Below are 13,209 nucleotides of genomic sequence, written 5' to 3'. Positions count from 1 at the left end.
TTGTTCTTAGGAATTTTAAGTAATTTATCTATGGGAAAGGCAGTCTTTTTCTCAGGATAAAATACAGCTGAACCACATGAAATCGCCAATGTTGTAGGTAGAAAGTGGTCTCATATTTCTTAGGTTCAACGTCATGTATGTACATGAATAAGTGTACATTAACTGGTGACAAGCCATAGTATTTTTCATCGCCTCATATGCATGTGAAAGCTGGACAATGCATAAGGAAGATGGAAAAAGAATTGAAGCCTTTGAATTATGGTGTTGGCAAAGAATGTTGCATATACCATGGACTGCCAGAAGAATGAACCAATCTGTCTTGGAATAAGTACAGCCGGAGTATGCCTTGGAAGTGAAGATGGCAAGACTTCATCTCACGTTCTTTGGACATGTTATCAGGAAGGACCAGTCCCTGGGAGGGACATCATGCTTGATAAGGTAGAGGGTCAGTGAAAAAGAGATAGATTGACACAGTGGCTGCAACAGGGCATGGCAACAATTGTGAGGATGGCGCAGGACCGGGCACAGTGGGTTTCATTCTGTTCCACATACGGTCACTATGAGTCAGATTCAACTCGATGGCACCTGATGACAGCAGTTGGTGATACCTTCAACAGGTGACTCTAAGGTTTTATTTTTCTAAAATAATATTCAAAACTGAGAAAAGATAATCAACACCCACCATATGTCTTTAAAGAGAACAACCTAATTCACTAATGCTATCGTGGGAATGTTCTTTCTTATTAAAACAACAAACAAAAACAACCCATATGGACTTCTGACACTGTGAATTCAGACTTCTAGCCTCCAGAACTGTGAGAGGATAGACGTCTGCTGTTTCAAGGTTGTCGATGACTACAATCCTAGGAAGAGAATACATTTGGGTTAGCAGAGCCGCTCTAAAACTGTTCCAGCTTTAATTTTCAGTGAAGTTGGCCAGGTGTGGCTTGCCTATGAATCTGCACCATCTGGGTGACCGGGGCTTCAGAATATGTGACAATTTTGCCAACGTGTAGATACTCCACCTGATTGCGTGAACTCGAAAATATAGGCAGGGCAGTCGTCTGGCAGTGGTTCAGCTGTGCTTCTAGAAACCAGTGCTGCCTGCATGAACCTCTGCAGAGAGCCCCGCATCGGGCTGTGCGAAATGCAGCACTTCAGTGGTTTTGGATGGTGGACCAAGACTCAAGATATTCGTTTCTCTTAATTATGCTGCTTTTTCCCGAAATAAATTTTTTAATTTGCAAATATGTTTGCATAATTCTACAATCCCAACAGATTATTTGACCAAAAAATACAGGGGCCTTATTCCCATTTTTGTTGCTTTTGATACACTCTTTTAGGCCCATTTTTGAAACACCATGATTATATTAATGGAATATAGCCCACTGAATTACTATTCACATGCTCTTGTTGTTGTTAGGTGCTGTCCAGGTGGTTCTGGCTCATAGTGACCCCATGTACAACAGAATAAAACACTGTCCGGTCCTGCGCCATCCTCACAATCATTGCTGTGTTTGAGCCCATTGCTGCAGCCACTGTGTCAATATGTCTAGTTGAGTGTCTTCCTCTTTTTTGCTGACCCTCTACTTTACCAAGCATGGTGTCCTTTTCCAGGGACTGGTCTCTCCTGATGACATGCCCAAAGTATGGGAGATGAAGTCTTACCATCCTAGCTTCTAAGGCACATTCTGGCTGTACTTCTTCCAAGACAGATTTGTTTGTTTCTGGCAGTCCATGGCATATTCAATATCTTATACCAATACCATAATTCAAATGCTAAATCATTAAAAAAAAAACAGTATGGGAAAATGCTATTGCCTATTAAGAAAGCAGAACTGAAGGATATTTTTTCAGCAAAATTTTTATGACTCTTCCTCTTCCAACAATAAAGTACCACTTAGTTTCCTTATATCTTAATGGAGTAAGAAATATCATTTGTCGGGAGCAGAAACCTCTTAATAGTGATTTTATGGCTTTTCTACCCATTAACACATCAGGAAGTGATCCAAGATTACATGATGTTTTAGCACTTTTGAATATTAAATAGTTCAACTAATGAGAATCATTCTATTAATGGTCACATTAATTTTTTTATGGCCTCACTTAGAAGGCAAAATAAACTTTGGTAGTAGAGAATCTAAAAAAGGTTAGATGTAACGTGGTAGAGAAATCATGAAATCGTGGATCTCAGGCAGATCAATGTAGGATCTACTCCCAGCTTTGCCAACTACTAGCAGGAGCTTCGGGCAAATTCATTAAACCCCCAAGGCTCAGCTATCTCATCTGTCATTGTTGCTGCCATCAAGTTGACTATAGCTCATGGAGATCTTATCTGCAATAGAGCAAAACTTTGCTCTGTCCTGTATAACCCTCACGATTGCCAGCATATTGAGTCCATCATTGCGGCTATTGTGTTAATCCATCTTACCGAAGGTCTCCCTTGCCCTCGCTGGCCTTCCACTTCACCAAACATGAAGCCCTCCTCTAGTGATGATCTCTCTGGATGACGTGTCCAAAGCAAGAGACTTGGACAGTCCTCTGTTGTGATCCATAGGGTTTTCTTTGGCTAATTTTGGAAGTAGACTGCTGGGCCTTTCTTCCAAGTCTGTATTAGGCTGGAAGCTCCTCTGAAACCGGTCCACCTTGGGTTATCCTACTGGTATTTGAAATATTGGCGGCATAGCTTCCAGCATCACAGTAACAAGTAACCCACCACAGTACGACAAAGGGACAGGCTGGCAATTGACCTCATCTATACCAGCAAGATATTAACATCTGCTATCTACTGTGCAGTGTGTTTTGTTGTTTTTGTGCTTTTACTGTGCAGTGTTATTTTGAGGGGGCTCTGAGACACCATCAGTAGGGAGCCTACGTTTTACCTACACTTAGGGACTCAGTAAATAAAGCCATTTCTTCCTCCATTTTTGTTTTAAGATCTCATGTTAAATAGCATCTATGATCCTTTCTTCAGTTAGCCGAAAGTAGTCACATTGCATCGGGCAAATCTGCTGCAAAAGACCTCTTTAAAGTGTTAAAAAGCAAAGATGTCACTTTAAGGACTAAAGTGTGCCAAACCCAAGCCATGGCGTTTTCAGTCGCCTCATATGCACGTGAAAGCTGGACAATGAATAAGGAAGACCGAAGACGAATTGATGCCTTTGAATTATGGTGTTGACAAAGAACACTGAATATGCCACGGACTTCCAGAAGAATGAACAAATCTGTCTTGGAAGAAGTACAGCCAGAATGCTCCTTAGAAGCCAGGATGGTGAGACTTCATCTCATGTTCTTTGGACATGTTATCAGGAGGGACCAGTCCCGGGAGAAGGACATCATGCTTGGTAAGGATGAGATCATGACATCATCCTTGGTAAAGGATGATATCTTGGTAAGAAGGACATCATGCTTAGTTGATAAAGCAAATACAGTGAAACTTGTGAGAGCCAGAACTCGACGGGACTGCCTTGTTTTTCTGGGTCTTGCAAGTTTTCTGCCTTTGACAGGGTGCAGTCTTACCACATTTCTATCACTCATTTTAGTGGAAAATATTTGAGTTTTTCTTCTCTGACAGGCTTCTGCCTTACACCGGTTCTGGCTTTTATAGATTTTTATTGTCAAAAAACTCACCATTGGTTTTATTTGTCCAGTGGTATTTGATATTTATAAATAAAAGGGACCAAACCAAATAGAGTCTATTCTCGTTATTCACAGTAGTTATGTTCTAATCAGTCACGGTGAACCCTGAATTAGCAAATACTGAACGACTGCTCTTAGGGGAAACACAGGGTTAGGTTCCTGTGAGCCTCTGGTCACAACATTTTTACCAACCAGTCAATACACATCCTTGTTTTATGTGTGCTTCTGTTTGAAGACACCTTATTTTTAATGTATCTTGTTGCTTCATTAACTTTGAACTCACAGCCAACAGCACTGTAACTCATGCCTGGACAAAGCTTATCTAACACAGATTTTCTCTGTGAGGCACATCACAGACTTCTCGTGCTTATGAACACTAGACAGTACTTGAGTACTACACTTGCGGGCCATTTTAAACAAAAAAATCACTACTAAATGCACAAAAATGTGCACTAAATAGATTGCAAAAAGGACACCTATTTCAGTATGAGAGCCGCAACAAGAAGGCAGGATGTTACCTTGTTTGACCTTAGTTGGGAACGTGCCCATTGGGTGACTCTAATATTTTTCCTCTCTGTGCATGTTCACAAATGACTGCCAAAGTGCGGTGAATATTGCTTTTGGGGTTACAAATAAATTTTAGTGAGTAGGCAAATTCACAAATATGAGGACTGGTTGTGTATTATACAAAGGCAACAAGTACTTCTGGGAAGGTTGATCAGCTAGCTCTTGCTATTCTTTGTCTTCATTCCTGTTTGCCGTCGATGTTAGCTGGTATTGAGGTGACTCTTACTCATGGTGAACTTATTTAGAACAGAACAAAATGTTGCCTGGCCCTGCAATATTTTCATGATCTTTGAGATGTTTTAGCCCATTGTTGCGGCTATTGTGTCAATCCATCTCATTGGGAATTTCCCTCATTTTTGCTGACCTTCTACTTTACCAAACACTATGTCCTTTTCTAGAGATTGGTCTTCCCTGATGTGGTATTCAAAGAAAGCGAGATGAAGTCTTGCCATCCTGGGTTCAAAGGAGTATTCTAGACATATTTCTTCTAAGACCGATTTGTTCATTCTTCTCACAGTCCATAGTATGTTCAGTATTCTTCACCAGTACTGCAGTTTGAATGCATCAATTCTTCTGTCTTCCTTTTTCATTGCCCAACTTTCACAAGCAAATGAGGGGATTGAAAAGATCATCGTTTGGGTCAGGTGCACCTTACATCAAAGTGGCACCTTTGGTTTTAAAAACTTGGAGATCTTTTGCAGCAGATTTGCCCCATGCAATGTGCTGTTCGATATCTTGACTGCTGCTTCCATGGGTGTTGATTGTTGACCAAGTGTAGTGCCTGTGAATCACCCACATGGTGCCTTCTGTTCCAGGGCAGTATGGCACACCAATTAAGGGCATGGATTCCAGAGCCAGACTTCCTGGGTCAAAATCCTGCTCTGCCATTTACTTCCTGTGTGTCTTGGGGTGATCACTCCCTGTGTCAGTTTCCACATCTGTAAAATGGGGTCAAATGGGTTAACACAGGTAAAGACTTAGAACAGAGCACTTGGTGGGATATCAACAATAAGGGTTGTTACTAATTTATTACTCAATATGGCTACTTAAATGCTCATGAGTTGAGGGCTTCTTACGTTCACTCAATGGCAAGTAGGAACTGTGTCTTACAATTCTTTATATTCCCTCCATCACTGGCAGGCAATTATAAATTGTTTTACTCTTAAAAGCAACAGCAGATTGAATCATGCACATACATTTTGATTGTTTGTGAGTGGGCCAGGAAATAATTTCCAAATCCTCTTGGATCTGACCTATTTCTGCTTTCAAAACACCACCTGCCCAGTTTTCATGCATTCTCTTAAACAGAAAAGGCCTTCCCTGCCCTTGCCAATCTCTGCTGTCCCACACTGGCCCAGCCTGGTTCAGTACAAGGGGAAGTTGGCATCATTCAAAGCTGGTTAACACTCTGCTGAGCAGGTCTGTTGATTTTGCATTATGATTTTTGACCCTGCCAGCCCCTCTGCTCAGCCAATAGCCCGAGGCAAATGTTTTTGCATGTGAAAAGAAGAGCTGACCAAGCCCTGACTCTGCTGCCACCACCCCATATCTGCCTTAAGCAACTGACCCTAAGCCTTGGCAGCCTTCCCTCCAATCAAGGAGAATGACACCTACAAGCTGGTGTCTGCAGGGCCCCTTCTGCCCCACTCAGAGCCTGCTGTCACCACCTCAGATATCATAGAAATCTCCCCAGAACTGCCACGTCCAATCTTTCAACTCCTGCCCGGGGAGACATCACTAGTCTAGACATCTAAGCCAGTCACCCGTTTTTGATTTTCTGGATGGCAGCAAGCATAGATTACTGGCTCTGACAAAGGAGGTGGCAACCAGAGGTCTTTGGTACATTTGGGAATAAACACCACTGTAAGAAGGTTTCGCCCACCTCGAGAAATGCAGTGAGTGGTATTTACAACTATAATCATTAACTCAAGGTTCTTTTTTTTTTTTGCCCTTTCCCTAAAAGCTTCTGAGTCCAGAAGGATCAAGAAGCCTTCACCATTGTATAAGCTTCCTAGGGTCACTGTAACAAAGTACCCACAGAGCAGGTGGCTTTAAACAACAGACTTTTTATTGTCTCACAGTTCTGGAGGCTAGACTCTGAGTTCAGGGTATTGGCAGGCCCATGTTCTCTCTGAAGGCTCTAGGGGAAGATTCCTCTTTGTCTCTCCCAACTTCTGGTAGCCCAAGGTGTTCCCCGGTTTGCACCTGCAGCATAACTCCATAGTCACATAGGTGTCATCTTTGTCTCTGTGTCTCTTCTCCTCTTTTACAGGGCACCACTCAGATGGGATTGGGACTTGGTATGGGTCCAGTATGGCCTCATCTTAACTTATTTGATAACTTCTTCAAAGACTCTATCTCCTGATAAGCTCTTATTCACAGGTATCACAGGTTAGGACTTCAGCATAAATTTTGGGGGACAAAATTCAACCCACAACACCATGTATGATGAATAGACCTACACAGTTAAGGATGCTGGTAGAGGAAATGATTGAAAATACCATATGGAACTGCCTCATACGCATGCAAAAGCTGGCCAATAAAAAAAGAAGACTGAAGAAGAATTGACACATTTGAATTGTGGTGGTAGCAATGAATACTGAATATACCATGGACTGCAAGAAGAACAAACAAATCTGCCTTGGAGGAAGTACAGCCAGATGCTCCTTAGAACGAGGACTCTGAGACTTTCTCTCGCTTACTTTGGACGTGTCAATAGGAAGGACCAACCACTGGAGAAAAACATCATGTTTGGTAAAGTAGGGGGTCGGAAAAAAAGGAGACCTTCAGTGAGATGGGGTGACACAGTGGCTGCAACAATAGGCTCAAAGAATAGGATGGCGAAGGACCGGGCAACGTTTCGTCCTGTTGTACACAGGTTCTCTAAGAGTTGGAGCCAACTAGACGGCACCTGACAAGAGGAAATGAACTTTGATCAGTAGTATAATAATATCAGTGGTTAAAAGATTTTGAGCACTTACTATATACATGGGAAGGAGCCCTGGTGGTGCAGAGGTTAAAGCACTTGGCTGCTAACTGAAAGGTCGGCAGTTGGAACCCACCAGCTGTGCCACAGGAGAAAGATGTGGCAGTTTGCTTCCCTGAAAATTTACAGCCTTGGAAACCCTACGGGGCAGCTCTGCTCTGTCCTGTAGGGTCACTAGAAGTTGAAATCAACTCAACGGCAGTCAGTGTGGTGTTTGGTCCAGTGTTCTCTGCCTTGTGCACCATCTCACAGAAATGTCACTTTTCAAGGAAAAATCCATTTTCTATCTATGAACCTGAAAGCGTACAAAAAGGAATGTAGGAAGCAGAGCGTGGCCCACAAGGTAGTCGCTATTCCAAATGGAAGCCTTCTCTGGATTCCAGAGAAGACTCTGATACCACATTATCTGAAAATACAGACACTGATAAAGTATCAACATTTTTCTGAATAACAAGCAGGAAAAAACAGGCTCTTAATTTTTGTAGGCAGGATTTAATCCAGAAACAAATGTTTATTGACACTTTTACTTTGCTCCTGTCTCCTCACATGTTTTCCTCCCCATCGTGGGTTGAGACTTTTTTATTCTTTTTCCATTGTTTTATTCTGATTTTCATAAGGAGAGGATATATAAAGGTATTTAATCAACTATGGTAATAGTTTGTCTTAAGTGATGTTTTCTCCAATTTGGAAAATTACCAGCTTAGTTTTGACCCTCCGGTAGTAAAAAAAAAAAAAAAAAAATACAGTAAGAATAACCACCAGAAATTTTTAAAGAAAAATGATTCAGATATTTGATCAACCTTAAAAGCTGACAATCATCCTCTGTAGATATGGGTGTCTTAGCCATCTAGTGCTGCTATAACAGAAATACCATAAGTGGATGGTTTTAACAAAGAGAAATGTATTTCCTCACAGTAAAGTAGGTTAAAAGTCCAAATCCAAGGCGTCAGCTCCAGGAGAAGCCATTCTCTCTCTATCGGCCTTCTCATCAATCCTCCTCTGGACTAGGAGCTTCTCCACGTATGGATCCCAGGTCCAAACGACATGCTCTGCTCCCAGCACTGCTTTCTTGGTGGTATGAGGTCCCCCCTCTCTGCCTGCTTCCTGTCATGGATTGAATTATGTCCCCCCCAAAATATGTGTATCAATTTGGCTGCGCCATGATTCCTGGTATTGTGTAATTTTCCTATTTGTTGTAAATCCTGCCTCTATGATGTTAATGAGGGAGGATGGGCGGCAGTTGTGTAAGTGAGGCAGGACTCAATCTACAAGACTGGATTGTGTTTTGAGGCAATCTCTTGATTTATAAAAGAGAGAAGCCAGTAGGGAAACACAGGGACCTCATACCACCAAGAAAGCAGTGCCGGGAGCAGAGTGCGTCCTTTGGACCTGAGGTTCCTGCGCTGAGATACTCCCGGACCAAGGGAAGACTGGCGCATCACAAGGACCTTCCTTCAGAGCCGAAAGAGAAAGAAAGCCTTCCCCTGTAGCCCACACCCTGAATTAGACTTTAAGCATACTGGACTGTGAGAAAACAAACTTCTTTGTTAAAGCCATCCACTTGTGGTATTTCTGTTATAGCAGCACTAGATGACTAAGACACTTGTGTTTCCTTTTTATCTCTTGAGAGACAAAAGGTGGTGCAGGCCATACTCCAGGGAAATTCCCTTTACATTGGATCAGGGATGTGACCTGGGCAAGCGTGTTACAATCCCACCCTAATCCTCTTTAACATAAAATTATAATCGCCAAATGGAGGCAACCACACAGTACTGAGAATCAAGGCCTAACAAAGCTGACAAACATTTTTGGGGGACACAATTCAATCCATGACAATGGGTTCATTCCAGAAGCTGCCCGGAACTTCCTGATGCCTCTGATGGTGGGAGACCTATACTCTCCATCTTTAATAACCATACACTATCAAGATGGCAAGGGGGCCTTAGAGTTCATCTGTCCGGTACTGATTCCAAGGTGGGTCCAGATTTGATTTGGAGCCCAGTATGTCCATTTTTCCCTTGAGCAGAGTGGCTGACAGCATTTTGGGGAAACTCTGCAAACTTAAAACCAGGGAGGCCACGTTACAGTGCTCTGGTCTGGCTGGAGTTGTTCTTCTTAGTTGCCACTGTGTTGGCTCTGACTCATGGTGACACGATGTACAACAGAACAAAACATTGTCTGCTCCTGTGCCTTCTTCATCCTTGTTGGCAAGCCCGAGTCCATTGTTGTGGCCACTATGTATTCTGAGTGCCTTCCCACCTAGGGGGCTCATTTCCCAGGACTATATTGGACAATCTTCCGTTGTGATCCATAGGGTTTTCATTGCCTAATTTTCAGAAGTAGGTCACCAAGCCTTTCTTCCTAGTCTGTCTTAGTCTGGAAGCTCCTCTCAAAACCGTCTACCACAGAAAACCTTCCTGGTATCTGAAATATCAGTAGTATAGCTTCCAGCATCACAGCAACACGCAAGCCACCACAGTAGGACAAATTGACAAATAGGTGGTGGAAACTTAGAATACTGGTCCTCAAATTTTAGAAAACATAACTCACCTGGAGACCTTAGTAACCTTATTTGGTGGAGCAGTGGTTAGGTGCTTGGCTGCTAACTGAAAGGTTTGCAGTTTGAACCCACCAGCCACTCTGTGGGAAAAAAGACCTGGTGATCTGCTCCTGTAAAGATTTCAGCCTAGGAAACCCCATGGGGCAGTTCTACTCTGTCCTACAGGGTCACTATGAGCTGGAGTCGACTCAACAGCACCCAACAACAACAACAACAACATCCCCAGAGAGCAGCTCTGGAGCGGACATTCTAGGAAATTTGGATGCAGGGTTCCTCAGACCACACTGTGAGAATCACCTTAGCACACCGTGGTTAAACAAAAACTACAATTTACCTGGAAAACTGTTATACTAATCTTGTGGTATTTATGAAATTAGAAAACAGCATTTACTTAAAAAAAATAGAAGGGAGTTGGGATTAACATCTCTAAATAAATTCCCCAAACTGGATTATGTTACTTCCCTGATTAGAAGTACTGGTTCATTTCCTACAGCCTTCAGGGGGATCTCTGTGCTCTGGCCCCACCATTTTCCCAGCCTCAGAGGCCACTCGTTCCACGGAGCTGCCTGTGCTTTGCCCCGAGACTCATGCTGTCATTCACATTCTTGTGCTTTTCCACACAGTCCTTCTTTGGCCCGAAATACCCACGTCTCACTACCCTTTCCTCTGCTTGGCTAAGTTTGCTCATTCCGGAGCAGGTCAAAGCTTCCCTTGTTCTGGAAGACTTACTTCCCTAAATCCTCCAGGTAGGGGGTTACTCCCTCATCTGCTTTGTGCATAACTGCTCTGATAACACATTTCTAATTACACCGTAATTATGTGTCTACATCCTTTTCTCCACCACCAGACAAAGCTCATGGGAGGCCACATCTCACTCTTTATATTTCTAGTATGGGGCAGGGTTCAACGTGCAGGGGAGAGGGCAAGCAGTTCTCCCAGGAGGGAACTGTCTTCTTTGCTGTGTCACATGACTTAATAGACCTGTGTGGCTATAAAATGAGGCCCCGTGGACATAGCCTGGGTGGTGCAGATAAATGGAAATTATGGCGGATAGAAGCAGCCCCAGAAAGGGGAGATGTACAGGGAAACTTGAGGAAGGACAGAGACTAATGAACTCAGAGCCAGGAGGTGGGAGGATTTTCAGAGCAAAGTCAGACAGTGGGACTCTCCCTGTGTTGAGTGTGCCCAAGGGCCCTTTTATAAACAAGGAGGCTGAATTAAATTATCTGTGCTCAGTGATATAATATGATGCCTCTTCTCTCTCGTGGCCACTAACCCTGTAGCATTTTTTTCTAGTTTCCATCTTCAAGTTTATAAACAAATCCAACCTTATTCTAGAAGTGGTATCATCCATCAGTCACTCAATAAACATTTACTGAGTGCCTACTACGTGTTAGGCACTATTCTAGATACTGGGGATTTGCTCTACCACCCATCTGTCAATAGAGGCTTGCGTGTTGCAATGATGCTGAATGGGTTTCAGCAGAAATTCCAGACTAAGACAGACTAGGAAGGCCTGGTGATCTAATTCCAAAAATCTGCCAGTGAAAACCCTATGGATCACAAGGGCCCAATCCACAGCTGACCATGGCGGTGGCACAGGACCGGGTAGCATTTCATTCCATTGTGCATGGGGCTGGCCCCCAACTCCACTGTAGCCACCAATGAGAACATATTCTGTGGGCAGGGAGGAAAACAACAGACATGAAAAATACAGAATTTTTATGGCACATATTAAATAATCATAATTGCTGAGAAAAACTACAGCAGGCAAGGGGGAAAGGAAATGGTTGGGCTGGGCTGTAAAAGATCAGATAAAGCAGCTGGCAAAGGGCTCAACTGAGATGTAATATTACAAGTAAAGACATGGAGGAAAAGATGGAGCGGCCACACTCAGCTACATGGGCCTGAAATTTAAGCAGGTTTGTTGTTTCCCAGATGGGTCCGATCAAACAAGAGAGTTGAGGGTGTATGCAACAGAAGATAATGACGCATCATTAACCATGGAATTTGAGTTCAGTAAGGAGGGAAGGGAAACCCTGGTTAAGTGCTGTGGCTGCTAACCAAAGGATCAGCAGTTTGAATCCGCCAGGCGCTCCTTGGAAACTCTATGGGGCAGTTCTACTCCGTCCTATAGGGTCTCTATGAGTCGGAAACGACTCGACGGCACTGGGTTCGGTTCGGTTCGGTTAAGGAGGCAAGAGGAGCCCTGGTGGCTAGTGGTTAATCGCTTCACTGCTAACTGAAAAGTCAGTGGTTTGAACCTACCAGCTGCTCCATAGGAGAAAGATGTGGCAGTCTGCTTCTGTAAAGATTCACAGCCTTGGAAACCCTATGGGGCAGTTCTGCTCTGTCCTATAGGGTCATTATGAGTCGGAATGAACTTATGGAGTGGGGTTTTGGTAAGGAGGGAAGAGACATTGAGAGCTTGGGGACAGTGAAAAGGTGATAGATGAATGGACTCTGGGGACCAGTGGGGTTGCAAGATTGTTGGATTTGCGGTTCTAAAGGAATGGAGGTGAAAGATGAGACGGTGCTCGAAGAAGGACTTTGAATCTGAGATTATGGAGGGGTTGTAGCAGTTATTGGTAACATCAAGGTCAAGGTGAGCAGAAGAATGGGTGGGTGAGGCTAAAAGGAAGACAAGGTTACTGCAACAGTAATTTTATAACATTTACAGGTGCTAATAATTCTTTGGGCTAGATAAGGTGAAACTGAGAGTGATAACTTTAAAATGTGCTTGATGAAAAATGCCTGCAAAATATCTCTCCACAAGTCTTTTGACAAAGTGATCTCTTCAAAGCAGATGAGAGATTTCTGATATTAGAAAGACGAGATCAGATTTTATTCTGAGTAGCAGTATTTTTCACTGACACATAAACATTTTTAACTGTTTTCCATACACATAGAAAAGTATAAACAATAACATAACAATGACCCCTGCACCTACCACCTAGTTTAAGAAATAAAACCAAACCAAATCCATGGCTGTTGAGTTGATTCTGACTCATAGTGACCCATTTGCCCCATAGGGTTTCCAAGGAGCAGCTGGTGGATTTGAACTGCTAACTTTAGATTGACCACTGTGCCACCAGGGCTCCAGCTTAAGAAACAGAACACTACAAATACAGATGAAGTTTCCTGCACTGTCTCTGAGTCTTCAATAAAGTTTGTTATATAAAACTGTCTTGTTCTGGGGAAACTGAAGAAACACTCTGTCCTTGGGTCCGTAATAAAAGAGTAGTTGTGGAAATTATTTAGCAAGTATAGGAAATCAGAAGAAAAAACTAACAAGAAAATAAAGGCCCCAGGGAATTCACAGAAATCTCGGGCACGATTTGACTTCCCATAGATTTGAGGTGGCATTCAAGGAATTTCAAGTATTTTTAAATATCAAAGGACAGGGTATCTCTAGACACAAACTAAAGCAAACCTGTTGCTATCCGATAGATTCCGA

At 43.0% G+C, this 13,209-nt stretch overlaps 1 protein-coding gene across 1 annotated transcript in view; it reads right to left on the bottom strand.

Moving 5' to 3' along the window:
- The window catches only part of COL4A3 (collagen type IV alpha 3 chain), a 163,207-nt gene that overhangs the window by 87,882 nt on the left and 62,116 nt on the right, over positions 1 to 13,209 (bottom strand). The gene's annotated exons all lie outside the window — the stretch shown is intronic.

This window comes from Elephas maximus, chromosome 6, assembly GCF_024166365.1.
Source record: "Elephas maximus indicus isolate mEleMax1 chromosome 6, mEleMax1 primary haplotype, whole genome shotgun sequence".
Lineage (NCBI taxonomy): Eukaryota > Metazoa > Chordata > Mammalia > Proboscidea > Elephantidae > Elephas > Elephas maximus.
Note: the sequence above shows the minus strand (reverse complement) of the source record. Positions and strands in the feature narration are given on the sequence as shown.